Raw genomic sequence first — 24020 nt, forward strand, 5'->3', positions numbered from 1 at the left:
TTGAGTCGGTTGAGACGTGATCTCAGACATTTGTATATTTTCCTGGATAGGTGAAAAAGAGCATGTCCAGGGTGCATGGAGTCCTTGATTATGCTGGCTGCTTTTCAGAGACAGTGGGAAGTGTAGACAGAGTCAATGGATGCGAGGCTGGTTTGCGTAATGGATTGGGCTATGTTCACATCCCTTTGTAGTTTCTTGCGGTCTTGGACAGAACAGGAGCCATACCAAGCTGTGATACAACCAGAAAGGATGCTTTCTATGGAGCACCTGTAAAAGTTGGTGAGAGTCACAGTGGGCATGCCGAATTTCCTTAGCCTCCGAATTGGTGCTGTGACCTTTCTCCTGCTGTCTCTTCCACCTCTGGCACTGCCCACCACCCCACTCTATAGGACTCCCTGCACCATCCTTCGGGAAAAAGATACAAAAGTCTGAGGTCATGTACCAACCGACTCAAGAACAACTTCTTTCCTGCTGCCGTCACACTTTTGAATGGATTTACTTTGCATTAAGCTGATCTTCTTCTACACCCTAGCTATGCTTGTAAAACTACATTCTGCACTCTCGTTTCCTTCTCTATGAACAGTATGCTTTGTCTGTATAGCACGCAAGAAACAATACTTTTCACTGTATGCTAATACATGTCACAATAATAAATCAAATCCAAAGTGCCCCAATTATATTTTTCCTCTTTTCTCTCTCTGTGTGTAATTATCTTGCAATTGTGTCTTTGCCTATATATGCCGTGTTTGTGAACTAACCTCCACTTACCTAACGATGGAGCAGCGCTCCGAAAGCTCGTGATTCCAGATAACTTGTCGGACTTTAACCTGGTGTTGTGAGACTTCTTACTGTCTCTTTCTCCCACAGAGTTGCCCACTTGGCATCACAAGTGCCACAAGTGTTTTTCACTTTTTTTTTCTCTCTCTCCAAAGGCTGCGATTTGGGGATGCTCCCTAAGTAATGAGGGTGGGGTTCGCCAGTGAGCGTGCGTCAGTGGAGGGAGCGTGGATCAATCAGGGAGCGTGGATCAATCAGGAAGTGTGGATCAATCAGGGAGCGGGTGTCAGTGGAGGGAGCGTGGATCAATCAGGAAGCGTGGACCAATCAGGGAGCGGGTGTCAGTGGAGGGAGCGTGGATCAATCAGGAAGCGTGGACCAATCAGGGAGCGGGTGTCAGTGGAGGGAGCGTGGATCAATCAGGAAGCGTGGACCAATCAGGGAGCGGGTGTCAGAGGAGGGAGCGTGGATCAATCAGGAAGCGTAGACCAATCAGGGAGCGGGTGTCAGTGGAGGGAGCGTGGATCAATCAGGAAGCGTAGACCAATCAGGGAGCGGGTGTCAGTGGAGGGAGCATGCATGAACCAGGGAGTGTGTATCAATCAAGGAGCGGGTGTCAGTGGAGGGAGCGTGCGTGAGCCAGGGAGTGTGCATCAATCAGGGAGTGTGCATCAATCAAGGAGCGGGTGTCAGTGGAGGGAGCGTGCGTGAGCCAGGGAGTGTGCATCAATCAGGGAGCGTGTGCCAACGGGCGCGCTGGAAAGCGGCGAGGCGGAAGTGGGAGGGAGGCGGCTGGTGTGCGTCAGCGCGAGCGGGGCCAAGGGCTCGAGCGGGCAGCCGAGCGAGAGAGAAATAATAAAGCACTGAACTGAGGGGGGAAAAAAGGTTAACGCGGAGAGGGAGGAAAGGAAAATAACCAGACAACAACAAACTCACAGCCGAGAGGAACGGCAGCGACAGTTTAAATAGAGATAAACAAACGGCAGGTAAGAGGCACCGGGCCTGTCTGCAGCCAGAAGTGGGACTGGCAGCGCGCTGTGTCTGGGCCGGCCTTCCCTAAACCAGCCTCCTGCTGCTTCCCTCCCTCTCTCTCTCTCTCTAAAGAAAGTCCACCTTTCCTGAGGGAGGTGGGGGAATAAACCACTCGATTTAAGATCATTAAAACAAAGATTAAAAGCTGCGGGGAGGGGGAGCCCGAACCCGTTATTTTGCACGTTGGCCGCACACGTTTGCGGGTTTCACTTTTAAACTGAGTGTGGGTTAAGTCTTTTTTTTTGAGTTAAAATTTGCTTTGGAGACAAATTGTGGAACTTTTATTTCCTCTTTCCCCCCTCCTCTCCTGTCAACCTAGATTGAACTGTGTTTGTCCACTCCATTGAACGCTGCCTTTCCCTATATTTTGGGGGGGGCAGATTTGACTGATTACTTTAAAAAAAAAAGTTTTGACTTCGTCTGTAACCCACAAAGTACGTTGTTTTTCAGTCATTAGTTTTCCAGGCTTACGTGCCTGTTGCTGTTCAGTGTTTTGTTGTAAGGCTGAAGTTGCAGCTGACTTAAGAGTTTTTCAGTCCCAATGCAAGGGGGGAAGAGAACTGGAATTAAGATGGTGTTTTAATTGAAACAAGTGAAAAGGGGAGCTTGTGTGTTGGGTAGGGGGTAAAAACTGGGGTTTTCGGAGAGGTGTGGATGGGGGTGGGAACACCAGTCCCATTTTTTTTGTCCCCAGAGCCTGAATGCCCAGAGGGCAGGTGGAGTTGTATGGATAGGCTAAAGGGGAAGGGTTGTCACTGTGCTCAGGGAAGGAGGTTTCAGGCAGACACATTGTATTTCCTGTCATACAGAAACTCCGTGACAGACTTGCTTCAGATTTACTTTCTCTGTGATCACAAGTGGAGTGGAAAGAACATATAGAACCCCAATGATGCCTCTAAATTGCAGCATAGTTATGTGCAGTGCTCTCTCATTCATAGCTGTCAGAATCATAGAATCCCTACAGTGCAGGAGGAGGCCATTTGGCCCATTGAGTCAGCACCAACTCTCTGACAGTAGTCGACCAGGCCCACCCCTCTGCACTATCCTCGTAACCCCATACATTTACCATGGCTAATCCATCTAACCTACACATCTTGGGGAAGCTAAGATGCAATGTAGAAGGCCAATCCACCTGACCCACACATCTTTGGACTTTGGGAGGAAACCAGACAAAATCCACACAGACATGGGGAGAACATGCAAACTCCACACACACTAACCCAAGGCCGGAATTGTACCTGGATCCCTGGTGCTATGAGGCAGCAATGTTAACCACTACGCCACTGTGCTGATCATAGTGATAACAGTGCTTTAATTAACAATATTTTGCTTTCATTCTGTTTGAAGAGCTACCTGCAGAAAATAGACATGATTTTATTTAAGTTTTAATGAAAGTTAAAGGTGAAGGAAAGTGTTTTTTGATTGAATGTTTGCATTGTTGAAAATCAGTTATTTTACAAAAGTTGCCTTTTTTTCATTTGGGGATATCTGTTTTTTGTGTTGATGGAAATTAACTTTTATGTAATTAGTATGTACAATGACGTTCCCAGAGAATCGGAGTCCATTTCATTGGAGTACTGCTTCTAAGAAGTACTTAACACAGGGGATTTGGTAACTGGGGAATGGGTGCTGTTCTGTTATATTGCAAAACAAGGAATGGCCTGAGTGGGAGATGGGGAACCTTGAGAACTGAAATGTAGAGACACTAATTAGGTGATTGGCAAACTTTAAAGTTTATTTTCCCTGTGAAGTGGGGTTGTATTGGAAAGTAAGTGCAGTATTCAATTTATAGCTTAACCAGCTAAACTACATGATATAACTACAAATTGTTGAATGAAGACTTGAAATAACATTAGACTGGTCTAAGATATAGCAAAGCGGATTGTGTGCCTGGACTACAGAATGTGAAAGACTATCCTGAGCAATCACCTCTGCAGGAAATGTCTCCATAACTCTTCTTTCCGGCTCAGCATCATTAAACCTGGAGTGAGTTGGAGGGACTCCGATACGCAGGGGAGGGGTTGGAATTTTTGGACAGTTTTATCCAGAGTACATTGAAACCCCAGAGGAAAACGCTGGTTCGAGGATCTGGGTAGAGGAATTTAGGACAAGTTGAGAAGGATGTCCCACAGATACTGGTCCTGTTCAGGGGTGATGTACTTGCTACTTGTGAAGAGAAGGAGAAAGAGTGCAGCTGCAATGCAGACGAAGGCAGCATGGCTCAGAAGGCTGTGTGGTGGTAGGGCATTGTGGTGGTTTGGGGGTTGGTGAAAGCAGCATTATGTGGTTGTATTAATAGACATTGTATTAATTAGGGATATAGATGGCATCTTCAGCCAAGGAGGAGAATCCCAGAGAGTGTGTAGCCTACTCAATGCTAGGGTAAGGGATATCAGGTGGCTAGCGAGGAACTTGTAAAATTAGAGAGGGGGAGTGGGCAGTGCGGTTAAATCCAGGTTTCATGGTCTATGTTGGAACAACAACATGGGAAGGAATAGTGAGGGTGATGTGCTGAAAGTCTTTTATGAATTAAACTCTAAATTAAAAAACACAAATGTGAGGGTAGCAATCTCTGGATTATTGTCCGAACCACCTGTAAATTTGCATAGGAGCAGACAGATCAGGAGAATTAACATGTAGTTGAAGGGTTGGTGTTGAAAATGGGGTTTCTTTTCATAGGACACTGGTACAAGTTCTAGGACATTAAGGAACTGTACCAATGGAACAGCTCCATTTGAATCAGGAAGGGATCTGTATCCTAGCAGAAAGAGTAAACAGAAAGGGCAAAGGCTTTAAACGAGTGAGGTGGAGAGATCTACAAAAACGTAGACAGCCTAAATATAAACAAAATAGGAAAGAATACAGTATGGAAAATACAGCAAGGGAATAAATAGAATAGAAATCTGAAAATATAGTTTGACATAAAGTGACAGGATATCTTTTAAAAATGAAATAAATGTTTGTACCGCAGTGTACATAGTGTCTGTAATAGAACAGGGAAGCTGGGATTAATCATGCATTGGGAGGAACCAGAACCAGTAGCAATTACTGAATCATAGCTACTGAAAAATCAGAACTGCAAGTAAAACATTCCAGTGTGTAACTTGTTCAGAAGAGATAGCAAGTGGGAAAAGCCGAGGCGAAGTAGCTGTGGATATGGAATCATCGGAGAAAAAAGGAATGCAGGTACTGACAAGACAAAAAGAAATCCATATGGATAAAAATAAAAGATGATAACGGAGCAATCACTGATGGGTGTAGTCTATAGAATATCTAATAGTACAGAGAGGTGGAGCAAGAAATGTCCAGCCAAATGAGGGAATTGAGTGCAAAGCATAGAATAATAATCATGGGGTTTTTGTCTGCCCCGATACAAATTGGTCAGAAAAGGTATGGAAAAGGAATAAAGTTCCTCATTTCTGAGCCAAACAAGGGAAGATTGGACTGGAGGATCTAGTAATAGGGAATGAACCAGAGTAGATAAGGGAAATAAAAGTAAGGGAACATCCAAGCCATAGTAACCATAACAGAATCCATAGAATCCCTGAAATCATAGAAACCCTACAGTGCAGAAGGAGGCCATTCGGCCCATTGAGTCTGCACCGACCACAATCCCACCCAGGCCTTAGCCCCACATATTTACCCACTAATCCCTCTAACCTACGCATCTCAGGACTCTAAGGGGCAATTTTTAACCTGGCCAATCAACCTAACCCGCACATCTTTGGACTGTGGGAGGAAACCGGAGCACCCGGAGGAAACCCACGCAGACACGAGGAGAATGTGCAAACTCCACACAGACAGTGACCCGAGCCGGGAATCGAACCCGGGACCCTGGAGCTGTGAAGCAGCAGGGCTAACCACTGTGCTACCGTGCCTGAAGAAGGAGGCCATTCTGTCCATTGAGTCTGCACTGACTCTTTGAAAGAGCATCCCATCCAGGCTCATCCCCCACCCTATCCCTGTAATCCTGCACATATATCATGACAAATTCACCTACTTTACACATCATTGGACACTAAAGGACAATTTAGCATGGCTAATCTACCTAACCTGCACATTGTTGGATTGTGGGAGGAAACCGGAGCGCACAGAGAAAACCCATGCAGACACGGGAGAACGAGCAAACTTCACACAGTCACCCGAGGCTGGAATCCAACCTGGTTCCTGGCACTGTGACGCAGCAGTGCTAACCGTTGTGCCACATTGCTGCTAACATAAGTATGACAAAAGCCAAGTTAATAGCTGTTTTGAGAGCCTTAGAATAGAACTTGCAGAAAATAAAAACAGTAGCAATGTAGAGCAACAACGGGAAATGTTTAAAACGGTGTTTAACAGAGTGCAGGAAAATATATTCTGCTTAAGAATGAACAAGCTATATGCTAAGGGGACTCGAAAGACAAGAAAATAACTGAGGATTTGTAAAGAAGCATACGATAAGTCCATAGAAAGTAGAGGAGTGCATGGTAATCGACAACGAGGAGGTTAGGAGAGAAGTTGAAAGATTAGGAAGGCAAAGAGGAACTATGAAATTAAACCATTAAGGAACATAAAATAAAGTAGTAAAATATTTCACTGTGCATCCATAGAAAGTGGGCTTGAGATAGGAATGGAGGGATAGACAGGATAATACCCTAGATAATGATAGAGAGCTAACAGAAAATCAAATAATTATTTCACTTAGATATTTATTCGCCAGCTAGAAGAGATAGGCATGACATCCAATGATGAGATGACTAATGAGGTCGGTGTATTTAAAATTAAAAGGGGAGGTATTGAATAAACTAATCAAACTTGGAGGATAAAGCTTAAGTCCAGATGTATTGCATCCACACGTTGCAAAAGATTTGGGGAAGAAATAGCAGGGGCATTATGTAATTAATGATTTGTTAGAAAAAAGTGTGGTGCCAGAGAACTGGCAGATGACCAACTTAATTCTTACATTGAAGGAGAACAGAACCAGTCAACTTGTCTTTGGTGGTAGGGTAAATTTGGAATTCCCACTAAAGGAGAGAATCGAAAAGCATCTAGAAAAGGAAACTTTAATAATGAACAGTCAGCATGGATTTCAAAAGAGAAATATTTGCTTTCGTAAATTTTGTATTCTTATCAATTAACAGTCAATAATTAAGATACAATTGTTTATCATACATTCCAAGTCAAACAAGACAAGCTAGCAGTAATTATGTGCCCTATGCCTATAATTTTGTTCAGCCGTATATACTAGCATCTTTTTGATTCGTTCATGGAATGTGAGCATCGTTGGCGAGGCCAGCATTTTTTGCTCATCTCTAATTTCCCTTAAGAATGTGGTGGCAAACCACTGCCTTGAATCTTTGGCGTCTATCTGGTGTGGGTACACATCACAGTGCTGTTGGAAAGGGGGTTCCAGGATTTTCACCCTGAGGCACTGAAGGAGCAGTAATGTAGTTCCAAGGATGCTGTGTGGCTTGGAGGGGAACGTGGAGGTGATGGTGGTGTTACCATGCATCTGCTCTGCTTGTCCTTTGAAGTGGTAGAGGTCGCAGGTTTGAAAGGTGCCATTGATGGAGTTTTGGTGAGTCTCTCCAGTACATCTTGTAGATGTTGCCACTGTACGTCGGTGCTGGAGGGAGTGAATGTTTAAGGTGGTGGATGGGATGCGGGCTGCTTTGTTCTGGATGGTGCTGAGCTGCTCAAGTGTTGTTGAAGTCACACATTCAGGCTAATGGAGAGTATTCCACCACACTCCTAACTTGTATCTTGCAGATCGTGGGCAGGCTTTGGGGAGTCATGAGGTGAGTTACTTGCCACAGATCGTACAGCTTCTAACCTGCTCTTATAGCCACAGTATTTAGGTGGTAGGTCCAGTTCAGGTTCTGGTCAGTGGGAACTCTCAGCTTGTTGGATACTAATGTAATTGAATGTCATGGGGAGTTGGTTCGATCCTTCCTTGTTGGGGCTGGTCATTGCCTCGCACTTGTGTGGCATGAATATTATTTGCCACTAATCAGCCCAAGCCTGGATGTTGTTCATGTTTTGCTGCATATGAGTAGGAGTATATCTTCATCTGAGGAGTTGCAAATGGTACTGAGCACTGCTGCAATAATCAGCGAGCATCCTCACTTTTGACCTTATGATGGAGGGAAGTTCATTGATAAAGCAGCTAAAAAGTCAGTGTCGGACACTAGATCTTCTGTGATAATGGCTACCTTTTACTGCTGAACCATCATTCTTCATGTCTGTAACCTCTTGGAACAACTTCCCAAAATTTCTTTGTCACATCATCTCCCTCTGTTTCCAGAAACACTCAATCTCATATTTCCAGCCAGTCTTTTGACTTCCTGCTTGAGATTTTACTGTGTTCCCAGTTTCTCTTTTATTTTTAACGTATTTATCATTTCAAAGCATTTGAGGCATTTTTGTATTTCAGAAGCACTGAAGAAATACTTGTTGTTGACTGACCCCAACACAGTATATAGGTCCTGCAACTCAAACTGATACTTTTACTTTAACAAGTGAACCACTTGTAATGCAAGTCAATATGGTATGAATGTTAGCTTTTTCCATGCATTACAAATTTAGCCTATTAAAATTTAATTAATGGTTAGTTTTGCAGATTGGAAAAGTGGAAGAGGTCAGACTTGAACAATTACTTAACTAATTTTTTTAAAAACAAGGTTTGCACACTCTGCTGATCCACAGGGGATAGCTTTCCAATTAAATGTTGAGAAAGCATGAAATATTTCGCTTAGGGTCATAAGAGATACTGGGCATCTATGGTAAGAACAGTATCTTCATTGAAAATTAGTTCACCAAAAATCTCAACTGGTGAGTGCAATTATGTGCTGTTGAGCCGGAAAGATCAAGACACCCCAGTCCAATCTCTGGACTGCGCTCTTCACTGCTGGAGGATTAGTGCCGGAAGCAATTGATATTAAGGACTCTTAGACTCTCGTAGATCATAGAAACCCTACAGTGCAGAAAGAGGCCATTTGGCCCATCGAGTCTGCACCAACCACAATCCCACCCAGGCCCTACCCCCATATCCCAACATATTTACCCGCTAACCCCTCTAACCTACGCATCTCAGGACTCTAAGGGGCAATTTTTATGGACAAAGAAAAGTCAACCAGGATCTCTCTTTGTACTCTCGTGACTCCCAATGGAAAATGCACATGTATGGATGTTGGGTGAAGGTGTGGTCAAGCTTGTTTCTAGTTGCTCTCTCTTTCTTCCTAATTTTTCATCATCAAGCTACTTGGGACCTTTATCAGAGCTTTTCTTGACTTCAAAAAGATTGGGGTCAGATCATTCAGAAATACAGTGACTCAATGACCTAAGACTGTGTTGTCCAAATTGCTAAACATCTTTTTTCAGAAACAAACCTGTTCCTTCAGTCTTGTATCATCGATACTTTGTATTCTGTTAACTATTGTGGGATTATGCAGGAGGATAGGACTGAATCCTTTCTTTTTGCTGAGGTTGACATGTGGGTTTTCTCTCTTGCCTCGAACCCACACAACTAGAAAGGTGACAGACAATCTGATCAGACTATCTTGAGTGCAGAAGGAGTGTGTGTTTCGTTTTTGAACAGCCTGCTGATTTTTGGTTATTTAATAGTTTGTCTGAAACCCAGAAGCAACAACAGAAGTTAATTTTTTTTTTCTCCCATCTCAAGAATGTTTCTGCACAGACACAGTCGGAACATATGGTTTCGTGTTAAGGTTGAGATAAACAAATTTTGGTGTGTTGCCTATTTTTACAAACTTTGAAAATTAAAAATTGATGTCGGTGGAAAGGAAGATTAGGCGAGGTGCATAATAATTGGCTGATTTGATTCTACCTTTTCCAGCCTAAAGATGTCCAAAGATGTTTGGATTAGGTGGATTGACCATGTTAGATTGCCCTGAGTGTCAGGGGGACTAGCTAGGGTAAATGCATGGGGTTATGGGGAGAGAGCCTGGGAGGGATTGTGGTCAGTGCAGACTCGATGGGCCGAATGGCTGCCTCCTGCACTGTAGAATTCTATGAATTCTAACCCCCACCAAAGGTGAAATTTCTGCTTCTTCTCTCCAGGACTGACAGGAAAAATTGCAGCCAAATAAAGGCAAGGGCTGAAAGTTTCATAATGAACTCTTGAGCAGTTTAATCCTAATCTAATAAACTACCAGAAAATGAAGTAAAATGTGTCATGGTGTTGGCTTTTCTCTTTTTGGATGTTTTGGGGTCAAAAAGCAGTTTTATTCACACAAACACACTCTATTTGATGCAGCAAGCCTCAGGAACTAAGCTTGGGATAGGTTTCCATGGGGTGAGTGAATGCTGTGTCCAATAAGACTTATTTCCAAGATGTGAATCTGTAAGTAATGTAAACATACGCCATTTCATTCACTTCCATTTATTAATTATTACATGCCTTTGTCAGCGCTGAAACCATGGCCTGATGAAGAAAGTGGTGTGAGAGCACGTGGTATAACCAGGAGATAAAACAGTTTTGTTTTCTGTTTGATCTCTGAGCATGTAAAAAATTACTGCTACTTCATCACCATTCTGATGAAGGGTCATTATTGACCTGAATGGTTAATTTTGTTTTTCTCCACAGATGCTCCTTGATCTGCTGAGTAATTCCAGATTTCCAGCATCTGCAAAATTTGGGTTTATATTTTTTTTAGTTTATGTACTTTAGCCCTTCTTTTCTGACGTCTTGTAAAAATAATTTTCCTATATCAGTTCCCTGAATATTTTATATAGTTGGAATCACTGATTTTCTTCTTTCTGGACTGTGTAGTTAAATCCTTAATTGTTTCTTGTGAACCAAACTGCAGACAGCACCTAGAAGTGTGCTTTAACCAGTGAGTTGTTCAATGTAGCTTCATTTCTATAGATTTACACTGTTCGGGTTATACATGTCAGCATCCGAATAACATTTAATTACTTCAGTGCATTGATAGGCATGAATGTTGGTTGCCTTTTTATTGCAAGCTCCCTTTCTAGGTCTTCTCCAGGTAATTCAGTTATGCAATTCGTAACATTTGCCATCAAACATAACTTGCCACATCCCTGCCTACTTCAGTTGCCATTGTAAATTCTTTGCCAAATCCTTTGCAGTGCCTTCTGTCTTTACTGTTTCCCAATTTGATTGTTTATGGCAAATAAAATTTCCATGACAAAAAAAATGGGCAGCACGGAAGCACATTGATTAGCATTGCTGCCTCACAGTGCCAGTGATCCAGGTTCAATTCTGGCCTTGGGTGACTGTCTGTGTGGAGTTTGCATGTTCTCCCTGTGTCTGCGTGGGTTTCCTCCGGGTGCTCCAGTCTCCTTCCACACTCCAAAGATGTGCAGATTAGGTTAATTGGCCATGCTAAATTGACCCTTAGTCAAATTAGATCCTCAGGGGGATTAGCAGGATGAATACTTGGTTATGGGGATACAGCCTGGGTGGGATTGTTGTCAGTGCAGGTTTGATGGGCCTCCTTCTGCACTGTAGGGATTCTGTGATTCTAAATAAGACACGCTTGTGCTTGATTTGAGTAGCTTTATGATTTATATAGCCTTGCGACACTTGATGGGAATCATTTTCCACCTTGCTCTGAATTTGACATTGCATCCTGTGTATTCCTATTTTCTAGGTAGTTTTAAAAAAATCTTACCACGTTCTATTTTGTTATTTTGTTGGAGAAACGTCTGTATAAAAGTGCAAACCAAATTGACCAAGTTGTTTATTTCTCTACCAGAGCAGTAATTTGGTTGTAGTTGTACTTGAAACAGACTGTGTAAGTGCATGTTTGTCTACCTAGCATTTTGAGTGCTTTTACAATTTAAATATTAATACATACATAAGTCTTGACTACCATTTGTTTTGAAAGATGTTGCTGCTGTAAGAATATTTTTATATTTGAGATCAATTCATGTCTTTGCATTGTAAGTGATGAGGTTTAAAGCAGTAACATTTTTGAACATAATGGATATATTCACAATAGTTATGCGTTGAGGCTTGCTTCATATAGTTTTCTCAGTATTTGGGCTGCTCCTGTAATTGGACCATTCTCCCTTTGTATTGAACTGTGACGTTTGTTGCTTTTTTTTTCGATTTGAGGTCTTTGTTCTTGTATCCTTTGGGTAGCAGAAGAATAGCAGTCTTAAATGGACTATGCAGATTACTCCACAGACTGGAATTGAAAATTAAACTAGGAAAAAGTTATTGCAGCAGATTTTACTCGATTACAAAACTTTGTATTCATGGTTCCTAGCCATGGGAAAATAAAAAATGGCACAGCATGTCTCTAGTCTAATCTAATGTCATAGAACGTGTATTACAAACATATTCATGAGATTGGTCTATCTTCATGGAGTCTCCATGCAGCCATTTTGACATGGATGCAGTACTGTGTGGCTGGAAAAACTGAAGAGATGGCAAACAACCCTGGCCTCCAGATATTCCGGGACAGGGAGAACCCAGGGAGAGAGAGAAAGGCCACCAGTGAAGGAACCACTTGGGAAAGAGAAACCACACTTGAGAGGAGGCAGAGGAAAAGGGACAGGCAGCAAAAGTGTTGTTGTAAACTCCAGGTAACGAGGATTTGGAAGAAATCTTGGACCTGAGAAAGTGGCAGAGGGTCACCAGAGATACCATGTAGGATCTCTGCTGTTGGCAAGACTGGGCTACTTCAGCTCAAGTAGTCCTTGAGGAGTTCTAATTGACATTCACGATACGTGACTTCGTTTTGTGCAGATCGAGACCAATTTCGATAGCCTGGCCATTGGGATTGACAATATTTTGATGAAATATTCAACTACAGGTTTGTTAAGGACCAGTAAGGGTTTTAAAACAGGCAAAGTTTGAAACCCTAAGTTCTAAATAAATGGTTTTAAACAAAATAGCTTTGCTATCCAAAGTCAGACAAGTAAAGCAATTTACAATAGTTATCTTGTATTCTAACATGAGATAAATATGAATTAACAGGCCATCTGTGGTTGAATGCATCAAACTGTGCAATAAATGGCAGATGTATAAATGGGTGGCACAGTGGTTAGCACTGCTGCCTCACGGCGCCAAGGACCCGGGTTCGATTCCCGGCTTGGGTCACTGTCTGTGTGGAGTTTGCACACTCTCCCCGTGTCTGCATGAGTTTCCTCCAGGTACTCTCTTTCCTTTCACAGTCCAAAGATGTGTGGGTTAGGTGGATTAGCCAAGCTAAATTGCTCCTTAGTGTCTGTGGGACCAGCTAGGGTAAATGCATGGGGTTATGGGGATAGGGCCTGGATGGGATTGTGGTCAGTGCAGACTCGGTGGGCCGAATGGCCGCCTTCTGCACTGTAGGATTCTATGTAACCAATATAGATTTCATGGATTTCTCATCACCTTACCTAGATTTCACTGTCCATGGTGAGTTACACAATCCATGAAAACTCTGACTCTGTCATGGGGGATTGCAAGACTTTTGAAGACTTAGGCCAGAATCCTCCCAAAAAATTTCTAAGTGTTGAATTAGTGTGAAAACTGGAGTAAATCACGCAGGGTTTTTTCAGCGGGGGTTTCAAAATGAATCTCTGCACTGCAGAGTACATGAGCGTGAATCATGACAAAAGTCAGTGGGTGGGGTCCATTCCCGCTGGAGAGGCCAGCAACACAGCGCTGTCAGTGCCGAGATCGGCACATGTGCAGTGGCCCTGCACTGCAGGCCTCCCGATTGCTGGCCAACTTAATCGCTGGCTCCTGCAAAGCTGGCCCTCCATGGCCCAGTCGCTGGCCCCCAGACCATGCTGAGCCCAGCCTTCCACCCCCCCCCCCCCCGGATCGAGCTGACAGATCCCCGAAAGTGGGGAGCTGCTGTAATCACCGCTGGAGTGAACCACTCTGCCGGGGGAGGGGAGGAGATGCTAGCAGGCTCAGAGACTTCAGTCCTGGGCCCGCTAATCATATTTAAAATATATGGCAATGTTAATTACCATAATTTATGCACGTCACCGCCGATTTCCACGCACGGATGTGACGCCACTGGAAATCTGGCGCTGGCCATCCAGCGCGGATTCCACGCATCGGGCGCCACTGAAATCTCCTGGTCTGTTGCTCTAACAGATTAGCACAATGGGATGGGCGAATCATCCCCCTAGGCTCTGAATTTCCTCAAAAGCCATTCAGATTGTACACCTTCCAATGTTTAATTCTCTTTATCCGAGACATCCTTCCATGAAAATCACATGGCTACACTCCATCTAATTACTGCCATGATTTCAGTGCTTGAGCAGACTTCTAGCTTAGCTCAGCTTGCATTGCCCTTGGGTTTCCCCAAACCAGTCTCCTGGCTGCATCAAGCTATAAATGACTCCCAGGGCTGCTTCTGAGCCCTAACCCTTTCCAACATAGACCCAGTGACCCTTTGTCACCCTCTCGGCTCCTCTTGATTTTTCCTGAGTCCTCACTACTTAGAGCCTGTCAAAGGCAGCACGTTTGCTGCTTGGCGCCTCCTCTTCTGCCTCCTGTCAGAGTGGTTTCTGTCTTTAGTGATTCCGACCAAAGGTCTCGTCTGTTGGTTCATCCTGGCTGGGAACTCTCACTCTGGGGTCTGTCTTTCTGTCCTGGGACTTTATATATTATGGTGCCAAAACTGGTTCCCCCGATTGTTGTTCTCATGCAGGTGCACTGCAGATTCCAGGAGGCCTAAGCCCTTTATCTGTAAAGGAAAACCAGAATGAAGCATGCACAACCTGTCGCTGTGCTGCATTCTGCACACGCACTGGAATTCATGGACCTGGTGGGAAATAGCAGGCTTCTGCCCAGGACAAGGTAGTTCACATTTCTCAATTGGTTAGGTAAACAATCAGAATCATTGAGGCGAGGTGATTGCTTATTTTCTAAATACAAATGAAGAATTGGATTTTCCCAAACCGATAACTTTAAGCTCAAGTAAATTAACCCCAGAGTCCCATAAATATCTGTCAGTTAAAATGTATGAAATATCTTGTGTATGTTGTGTAGGGCTGAGGTTCTCAACACTTTTGCTTCTGCACACTCCTATCCATGTTTTGAATTCAGGAAAGAAGTTGAGGCAATGGATCAGTGTGGGAACATTCAACTAGTTCTTTCATAGGAATAAAAGAAACCTATCATGTTAGATGTCATGAACTAAAGTTTTGAATGAGGAAAACTACATCGTCATTCAGTTTATTCATTATACAGATTTAAAACTCAAACACCTTAACTTGACTCTGAAATGGAAAGTAGGTGCAATTTTATGGAAACATAGAAAATAGGAGCAGGAGGAGGCCATTCGGCCCTTTGAGCCTGCTCCGCCATTCATTATGGTCATGGCTGGTCAGCCAACTCGGCCTAATCCCGCCTTTTTCCTATATCCTTTGACCCTCCGGTGCTATATCTAACTGCTTCTTGAAAACATACAATGTTTTAGCCTCAACTACTTTTAACTACTGAATTCCACAGGCTGACCACTCTCTGGATGAAGAAATTTCTCCTCATCTCTGTCCCAAGCAGTCTACCTTGTATCCTCAGACTATGACCCGTGGTTCAGGCCACCCCACCATCAGGACCATCCTTCTTGCTTTTACACTGTCTCGTCCTGTTAGCATTTTATAGGTTTCTATGAGGTACTCCCTCATTCGTCTGAACTTCAACGGATATAATCTTAATCGAATCAACCTCTCCTCATATGTCGGTCCTGCCATCCCAGGAATCAGCCTGGTAAACCTTCTCATAGAATCATAGAATCCCTATAGTGCAGAAGGAGGCCATTTGGCCCATCATGTCTGCATCGACTCTTTGAAAGAGCACCATACCCAGGTCCTCACCCTGTAACCTGACATATTTACCCTGCTAATCCTCCTAACCAACGCACCTCGAAACACTAAGGAGCAATTTAGTTTGGCCAATGGACCTAATCTTCACATCTTTGTGGGCTGTGGGAGGAAACCGGAGCACTCAGAGGAAACCCATGCAAACACAAGGAGAATGTGCAAACTCCACACAGACAGACAGTCACCCAAGGCTGAAATTGAACCTGGGTCTCTCGCACTGTTGCCTCATAGTGCCAATCACCATGTCACCCCTACTGTGCCACTTCTTATTTTTTTCACTTCTGTCAAGTCAGGAGACTAACAGGATATTTGACCTGAACCATGCTTTAGATCCCGGCCTATTTTATGGCATCCATCAAACTGACTGGGTGTAAATAGGAAGTTCTCCTTTGACTCCATTGTTACAGTCTTCTCTTATCTTTCATCCGTTCTTGCCCTGAAGGTTGGCCATGCTATGAACAATCCTTTCCTATTCTCTGCTGCTCTCACTGCCTGTTCTGTAGAGAGGCCCCCAGTCCAAGTTCTGATATTCATCCCTGTCATCTTCTTCCTTGTGCACGTTTTCCAGGTGTTTTGCCTGCTTTTTTAAAAAAAAACACTCCCCTCCTGTTCACATCACATGTCCAAAACGTGAGCTTCCTTGATACCATGCCCTCAAACAAGTTTCTCTGAACACCATTGTTACTGCTGGTTATTTATTATTCACTGCTGCTCTTTAATGAATTGAGGAAACTATCTTTTTAATTGTTGTGGTCATAAACTATGCTCTCAGTTAGTTCATTCTTCCTGTATCTCTGCGTTGCATGTCCATGCCTTCCCATGTCTGCAACACAATGACACTGCCCATCCCCTGTCTGTAATTGCTACATTGAATGGCTTTGCATTGCCTGTCCAAACCAGATTTACCACATCTGACATAGAAATGCAAGTAAGGCAAAGATTATTGGTCAAGAGTGCACCAGATTCAGACGACAAATGAAACAAAACTTTTATCTGTGATTTTTGGTGGATCTGTCTACCTTGTTGAGAACTCCTGATATAGAGCGTGTCGTGTTAGTGTAACTCTCACCGAGATTTTGCTGATGGCAGTAGTCTGATGCTTTTGCCATTATTATTTTAATTCTGAACTATCATTAAAGTTGTATGCTTTAGTAAATTAATTTTAAAATGTTCTAACTGCTCTCTACTGGTTCCATCATTATTTTCTTACCGCCTGAATCTAAAGTTTTGGCTTTTTACAGTCACAACTTTTCCTGCCATTGGATGTTTAGCTCTGACAAGCTCTCTGCTTGTTTTCTATATTACAGGTGTGGCCACCAATAATGGAGCAAAGAGAGTGATGAGGATTGCTATGTCATCCGCAGTTCTCTGCCTGAAGGCATGTCCGATCCACAGTGCCATGATCTCCACCATGGGTGGGCCATGGAGGCAGGTCCCGAATCCACCCAAGCTGAATTGGGGATTGAACCCCATGCAGTTGGTACCAGCCAACTGAACAGGCAGATCCCTTCAGGAGTCTATGTTGCTGTGGCAACACGCACTTTTACATGCATGTTGTGGTCCTGAGCTGTGAATAATGAGGGTAGAGACTCCAGTTTTCTTTCCATCACGCTGCTGGCCAGAAATCTCCCATTCTTAACACCTGCATTGGCATGCATGTTAGAAGGATTTATGGTTTGAAACATAACCTGCTTAGTCACATTATACATATACCTTCCTTGACCATCAAATTCTACAGTAGGATTTGAACCTGGAGCTTCTGAATCGGGGAGAGACGCTGGCCACTCTGCCACAAGACCTCCTCTAACTGTAGTGTACATCTGGTGAATCACTATTATTTTTGTATTCCAAATCCCTTAATGTAAAGGTATATATTCTACCAGCCTTTGTTTGTAATTTAGCTACAGATGCCTAAGTCCCTTTCCTCTACTGGTTCGAGTCCCCATTCAGAAAACATGCTATTGTGCTTTTTGAATCCAAAGTAGATGATCTCACTTCCATACACATTGAGCTGTATTTGCCATTTTTATGCCCCCTTATTATACGGTTTGTGCCATGTTGTAAATTCTGCTCTCACCTATCCCAATTTGCTGTGCTGTCTGGAATAGCTTTATCTGTACCCTTGGGTCTTCAACTCCTTCTTCCTTCATCCAAGTCACTGTAGGTTTCTTTCATTCTCATGAAATAGCTGGTTGAATGATCCCACATTGATCCATTGTCTCAAGCAGAGAAAAATTGATCATCTGACGGGTTGTGTGGAAACTTATTGAATGACTTCTGGAAGTTCATGTAGATAATTTCCATAGATGCTCTTTTATCTACCAAGTAAATGAACTCAAAAAATTCAAGACAGCTAATATTTATTCAAAGTGCTCATTGCTCTATTCCAGATGATAGATTCCTGTAATGTTTCCATAATTGATCAAGCACCTTGGGACCTTTCGCTACACTAAAGGTGCTGTTATAAATGAAAGTTGTTGCTGTCTGAGGAATGGGGTTTTGTTTACATTTTTTTCAATTCACAGTCGCAATTCTTGAATGTAGAGCAGATTGGAAAATGGTAACTCGTGTACCTGTGATTTCTCCGATTTTGTTTTAACACCTTGAGGTAGAAACCAATAGAGTATGAAAACTTCCTTTCTCCATTACCATTTTTTGTTACATGTACTTAAAAATCTTAAGCTGCTTCCCTTGACTTCAGTTTGCATGTATGTTGCCCTTTCTTCACTGTAAAAGGTATTTGTGTACCATTTGTTGTCCATTACAGACTTGTGTGCATCTGCATTTATTGGGCTCACCTTGTAAGTACATTTTCAGTTGTCTTTGATCTTGTTTGGAAGTCTTTATTAATATTCTATTTTTACGTCTTGTTACTTTCTTAGTGTTCAGTTATTGCTATTTCTACTTCAGTCCTGTGGACCTTTTATTATGATTGCAAAAACTTTTCTTTCAGTTTGATATGATATACCTTATTTATTGATGGATTGCTTAACTAAACAAGTGCTGCCTTTACTTTTTTTTGATATGTACTTGTTTAGTAATGTATCAATACAAAGGGATTGCTCTGCTGTTAAAGAGTCCCATCAGCCTAGGTCCTGTCTGCTTTCTCGGGAGAATATGATAGATCCCATGGTGCTGTTCAAAGAAGGGCAGGGAATATTTCCGAGTGTCCCAGTCAACTTTATCCCTGACAGAGTTTAATTGTTCATTTATCTTGTTGCTTTTTGTGCTAGACACGTGTTGGTTACCACATTTCCCTATATTGCAACACTCATTGCATTTCAAAGGTAACGTTTGAGAAATGTCCTCGGATTGCGAAAGGTGCTGCTTAAATGCAAGTTTGTTCTTTTAATTTGCACTTGTTGGTAGGTTTACTCATAACTGGCATATTATTGTGGCAGTGGTTTCATATTGAATCCAACTTTTGATTTCCTAATCTATGACTGCTTGTGGCTGGCTCTGCTGGGTGTTTAAAGTGGAAGTGTTCCATTCTCCAGGACTGTTGCCATTAATTTTGAATATAAACTCAATGCACAATTGTCAGAGGAAAAGAATCTTTGCAAGGTTCGTTGCCTGTGAAATTATCATCAAATCTTCCCATTTGTTTGCGTAGAGCATTTAGAACCTATTATTGAATCCACAGTTGAGGGGAAAGAAATCCTGGTTAAGTTCTGCATAATAAGCTTTTATTGAACAAAACGAAACTGGTTGTAGCAGAACGAATGCAGTGACAGTTGCAACTGTTGAAATAGGTTGCTCGTACCGAAGTAACCAATTCGGTCTGTTCCTGTCTGAAGTATCTGCAATAGTCGATGCGTGGGAAGATTTCTGCAACATAGCTTTCTTATTGAAGGCACTTAATAGATTTAGTGCAGGCAGTGACTTGTCAGCAGACTGCAAACCTGAAACTTTTGATAACCACACTGTTGTATCAGAGCAATGAGGAAGCTGGTTGCATGATCGAAAAGTCTTTATTCAAGGTCATAATCTCATGACATTGAGGTGTTTGGTAATGTTTCTTTTTGTCTCTCTTGTTTCCCTTAAGACTATTCACCACTACTCATTGTCTAACTGAAAATAAAATGAATAGCAGCTTCCTTAAATCAGTTTTAGCAATGTGACAAGTTTACACATTTGGCAGTGCCGTAATGCTTATTACTTTGATCTTGATAAGCTCTTCAGCTGCCTGAGATAAAAGTTAAGAATTTGTATGCCCATACCCCTGGTATAGTCTGTCTATTAAATCTAAGTTAGCTAGACTTTAATTTGCCTTTGCATTCTTGTGAATTTAACATCCTTGCATGCTGCTAGATTTGTGCCAGACCTCCACCTGAAACACACAACAATGGGTTTCTCCTGTGTTGCCGTGGTGTTTTATCAAAATTAAAAGAAAAGTCTCACCCAAAACTTGCATCTTAAAAGTTCAGGGACATATTAATTCTGCATTACTTGGAAGAATTATTCACAATTCTGTGTGAGATATTGCTTTATTGTGGAACACGCTTATCAATTTCCTCTTGATGTAAATGAACTTCACAGACCAGAAAAAACTGTAATTGTTTTGTTATGGTTGGCTTCATTTGTATAGTTGGGTATTGATGTAATAGGAGAGGCATTCGAGAGGGTGCAGAAAAGATTTATGAGAATGGCTCCAGGGTTGAGAAACTTCAGTTACGTGAATCGAGTGGAGCAGCTGGGGCTCTTCTCCATGGAGAAGGAAGGGCTCAGAGGAGATTTATGGAGATGTTCAAAATCATGAAAGGGGTGGTCAGTTGATCCGAAGCAGCTGTTCCCATTGGCTGAAACCAGAGGATACCGATTTAAGGTAAATGATGATAGAAGCAATGATATGATATGCTGAGGTGTTACTGTTTTATATTGAGCACCATGGGTCCTTGGTTTTCACATAACAAAATATCCTTAACTTGGGTAATGCCAAATTTTATTAGTACATAATGCAATTTGTTTCATGATTTGCCTTATTTACAATGTGTGGGTGATTTCTGAGTCCAACATGTTAAGGTTAAATTGTATGGCTACATTTACTTAACTATGGAATGGAAATGTTAGATATGACTCAAGTCAAGAGTTTATTATTGTGGAATAACTACTATACTGATTAATCAACAGAAAATTTGAGCTCAAAGGATTTTGTAACATGAAATGCCCATCTACAAAAAAATCGTAAGATGCGCATATACAAAATATCCTACTCCTTTGGAGCATATCTACAAGGCTTCAGTGATGCAAAAAGACAGCATTTTACTTTGGTTGTAATTATTCTGTCCCTGCTATATTTTATTAATCAATTTGTTTTGATATTCAACTTTTAAGTCAATTCTGACTTTGAGCCATAGAAAGTGAAAGATCTCACCCATTGCACTGTAATTACATCACTTTGAATCATAGAGTCTACAGTGCAGAAGGAGGCCATTTGGCCCATTGAGTCTGCACCAACAATAATCCCACCCAAGGATCTATCCCCGTATCCCCACATATTTACCCTCCTGACATTAAGGGTCAATTTATCATGGCCAATCAACCTAACCGGCACATCTTTAATCTGTGGGAGGAAGCCGGAGCACCCGGAGGAAACCCATGCAGACACGGGGAGAATGTGCAAACTCCACAGACAATGACCTGTAGCTGGAACTGAACCCAGGTCCCTGGCGCTGTGAGGCAGCAGTGCTAATCACTGTGCCACCCCATAAAAAGTGAAAGATCTCACTCTCCAAAGATGTGCGCGTTAGGTTGATTGGCCTTGCTAAATTGCCCTTACTGTCAGGGGTGTCTAGCTAGGTAAATACATGGGGTTATGGGGATAGGGTCTGGGTGGGATTGTGGTTGGTGCAGACTCGATGGGCCTAATGGGCTGCTTCTGCATTGTATGATTCTGTGAAAACTGAAGAGAAAATGTTTTAGAAATAGATAAAGATCAAATTTGACAAGTGAAGGAGCAGGACCGATTAGCGATCAAAATGTTAACTTGTGTGTGGAGGAGGAAGATGTGGACCTGCTTTTGAATACCTTGTGTCTGACTTCATGGGGCCGGGGTTGATGGTGGTGTGGTGGACCATGATGCAAACATTGTAGTTAAGGAAGACAAATTTGAAATATTCATGGCACAAACATAGTGGGAGAGGAACTATTGAGGGGTCCAGTCTCTTTGAAAATGAATAAATTGCCAGGCTTGAATGAAACACATCCCAGTCTGTTGGAGAAGCAAAGGAGGAAATAGCAGAACTCTGACCATCATTTAACAATCCCCTCAGGCTGAAGGTGTGCTGCTGGGGAACTGCTCATGTTGTATTGCCTTCCAAAAAGGGCCAGTCAGCCTATTATAGACCGGTTATTCTTACTTCGGTGGTTGGTAAATTGATGGAAAAGATCCTTAGGGATGGGATTTACGACCATTTAGAAAGATGCGGATTAATCCGGGATAGTCAGCACGGAGTCGTGAAGGACAAGTCGTGCATCACAAATTTGATTGAATTTTTTGAGGAGGTAACTAAGTGTGTTGATGAAGGTAGGGCAGTTGATGTCATATACATGGATTTTAGTAAGATGTTTGATAAGGTCCCCCATGGTCGGCTTATGATGAAAGTAAGGAGCTGTGGGATAGAGGGAAAGTTGGCCGATTGGATAGGTAACTGGCTATCTGATCGAAGACAGAGGGTGGTGGTGGATGGAAAATTTTCGGATTGGAGGCAGGTTGCTAGCGGAGTGCCGCAGGGATCAGTGCTTGGTCCTCTGCTCTTTGTGATTTTTATTAATGACTTAGAGGAGGGGGCTGAAGGGTGGATCAGTAAATTTGCTGATGACACCAAGATTGGTGGAGTAGTGGATGAGATGGAGGGCTGTTGTAGGCTGCAAAGAGACATAGATAGGATGCAAAGCTGGGCTGAAAAATGGCAAATGGAGTTTAACCCTGATAAATGTGAGGTGATTCATTTTGGTAGGACTAATCTAAATGTGGATTACAGGGTCAAAGGTAGGGTTCTGAAGACTGGAGGAACAGAGAGATCTTGGGGTCCATATCCACAGATCTCTAAAGGTTGCCACTCAAGTGGATAGAGCTGTGAAGAAGGCCTATAGTGTGTTAGCTTTTATTAACAGGGGGTTGGAGTTTAAGAGCCGTTGGGTTATGCTGCAACTGTGCAGGACCTTGGTGAGACCACATTTGGAATATTGTGTGCAGTTCTGGTCACCTCACTATAAGAAGGATGTGGAAGCGCTGGAAAGAGTGCAGAGGAGATTTACCAGGATGCTGCCTGGTTTGGAGGGAGGTCTTATGAGGAAAGGTTGAGGGAGTTAGGGCTGTTCTCTCTGGAGCGGAGGAGGCTGAGGGGAGACTTAATAGAGGTTTATAAAATGATGAAGGGGATAGATAGAGTGAACGTTCAAAGACTATTTCCTCGGGTGGATGGAGCTATTACAAGGGGGCATAACTATAGGGTTCGTGGTGGGAGATATAGGAAGGATATCGGAGGTAGGTTCTTTACGCAGAGAGTGGTTGGGGTGTGGAATGGACTGCCTGCAGTGATAGTGGAGTCAGACACTTTAGGAACATTTAAGCGGTTATTGGATAGGCACATGGAGCACACCAGGATGATAGGGAGTGGGATAGCTTGATCTTGGTTTCAGATAAAGCTCGGCACAGCATCGTGGGCCGAAGGGCCTGTTCTGTGCTGTACTGTTCTATGTTCTATGTTCTATTCTTGGTGGTGGGAAAATTGTGTCAAAAAGAATCTGATGGATGGTATGGAACAGCATTTAGAAAGGCACAGATTAATAAAAGGTAGTCCGCATGGATTTGTTAAGGGAAGGTTGTGTCCAACTAGATTTAATTTTATTGAGGGTGATAGAGTAGTACATTTGACAGAGTAAACTTGGATTTTAGCGAGGATTTTGATAAGGGCCCACAAGGCAGATTGGTCAGAAAGTGACAAGCTGAATTCAAAATTGGCTTAGCAGCAAGAAGAAAAGGTAATTGAGTTTTTTGTGACTGGAAGACTGTCTCCTGTGGGGTTCTGCAGGGCTTAGCACTGGGTATATTGTGGTTTAAATTACTGGTTTAGATTTAAATGTAGGAGCATAGTTAGAAGTTTGCAGATGATATGAAAAATGTTCATGTTTGATGATGAGGAAAGAAAGCTCCAGACTGCAGGCAGTTAACAAAGGAGCATGTGGAATTCAATCTAGAGATGTATGAGGTATTGCATTTAGGATGGACAAATAAGTGAGAATATACAGGAAATGGGATTCTGTGATGACCAGGTTTGCTTGGAGGAAGCGGGGGGGGGGGTCACATTTGGATTTTTTTCTCACTCAAGTGGCCAACGAGAAAATTTCAGAAAGATAGCACTTGATATTCAATTTAGCAATGCCATATTGAATATCAAAAGAAGTCCAGG

General features: G+C 42.7%; 1 protein-coding gene across 6 annotated transcripts in view; it reads left to right on the top strand.

The window, feature by feature from the left end:
• Positions 1-24020, top strand: part of LOC144500698 (signal transducer and activator of transcription 5B-like) — a 152233-nt gene that overhangs the window by 23406 nt on the left and 104807 nt on the right. For 2 of the 6 annotated variants that reach the window (XM_078224032.1, XM_078224031.1), the window contains exon 1: positions 1573-1763. The exons of 2 other annotated variants lie outside the window; for them this stretch is intronic. The gene's annotated coding sequence lies outside the window, so the exon portion shown is untranslated. Of the gene's footprint in view, positions 1-1468; positions 1764-24020 lie in introns of those variants that run through there. 2 more of the 6 variants (XM_078224025.1, XM_078224026.1) reach the window with 2 other exon arrangements.

This window comes from Mustelus asterias, chromosome 11 (genome assembly GCF_964213995.1).
Source record: "Mustelus asterias chromosome 11, sMusAst1.hap1.1, whole genome shotgun sequence".
NCBI lineage: Eukaryota > Metazoa > Chordata > Chondrichthyes > Carcharhiniformes > Triakidae > Mustelus > Mustelus asterias.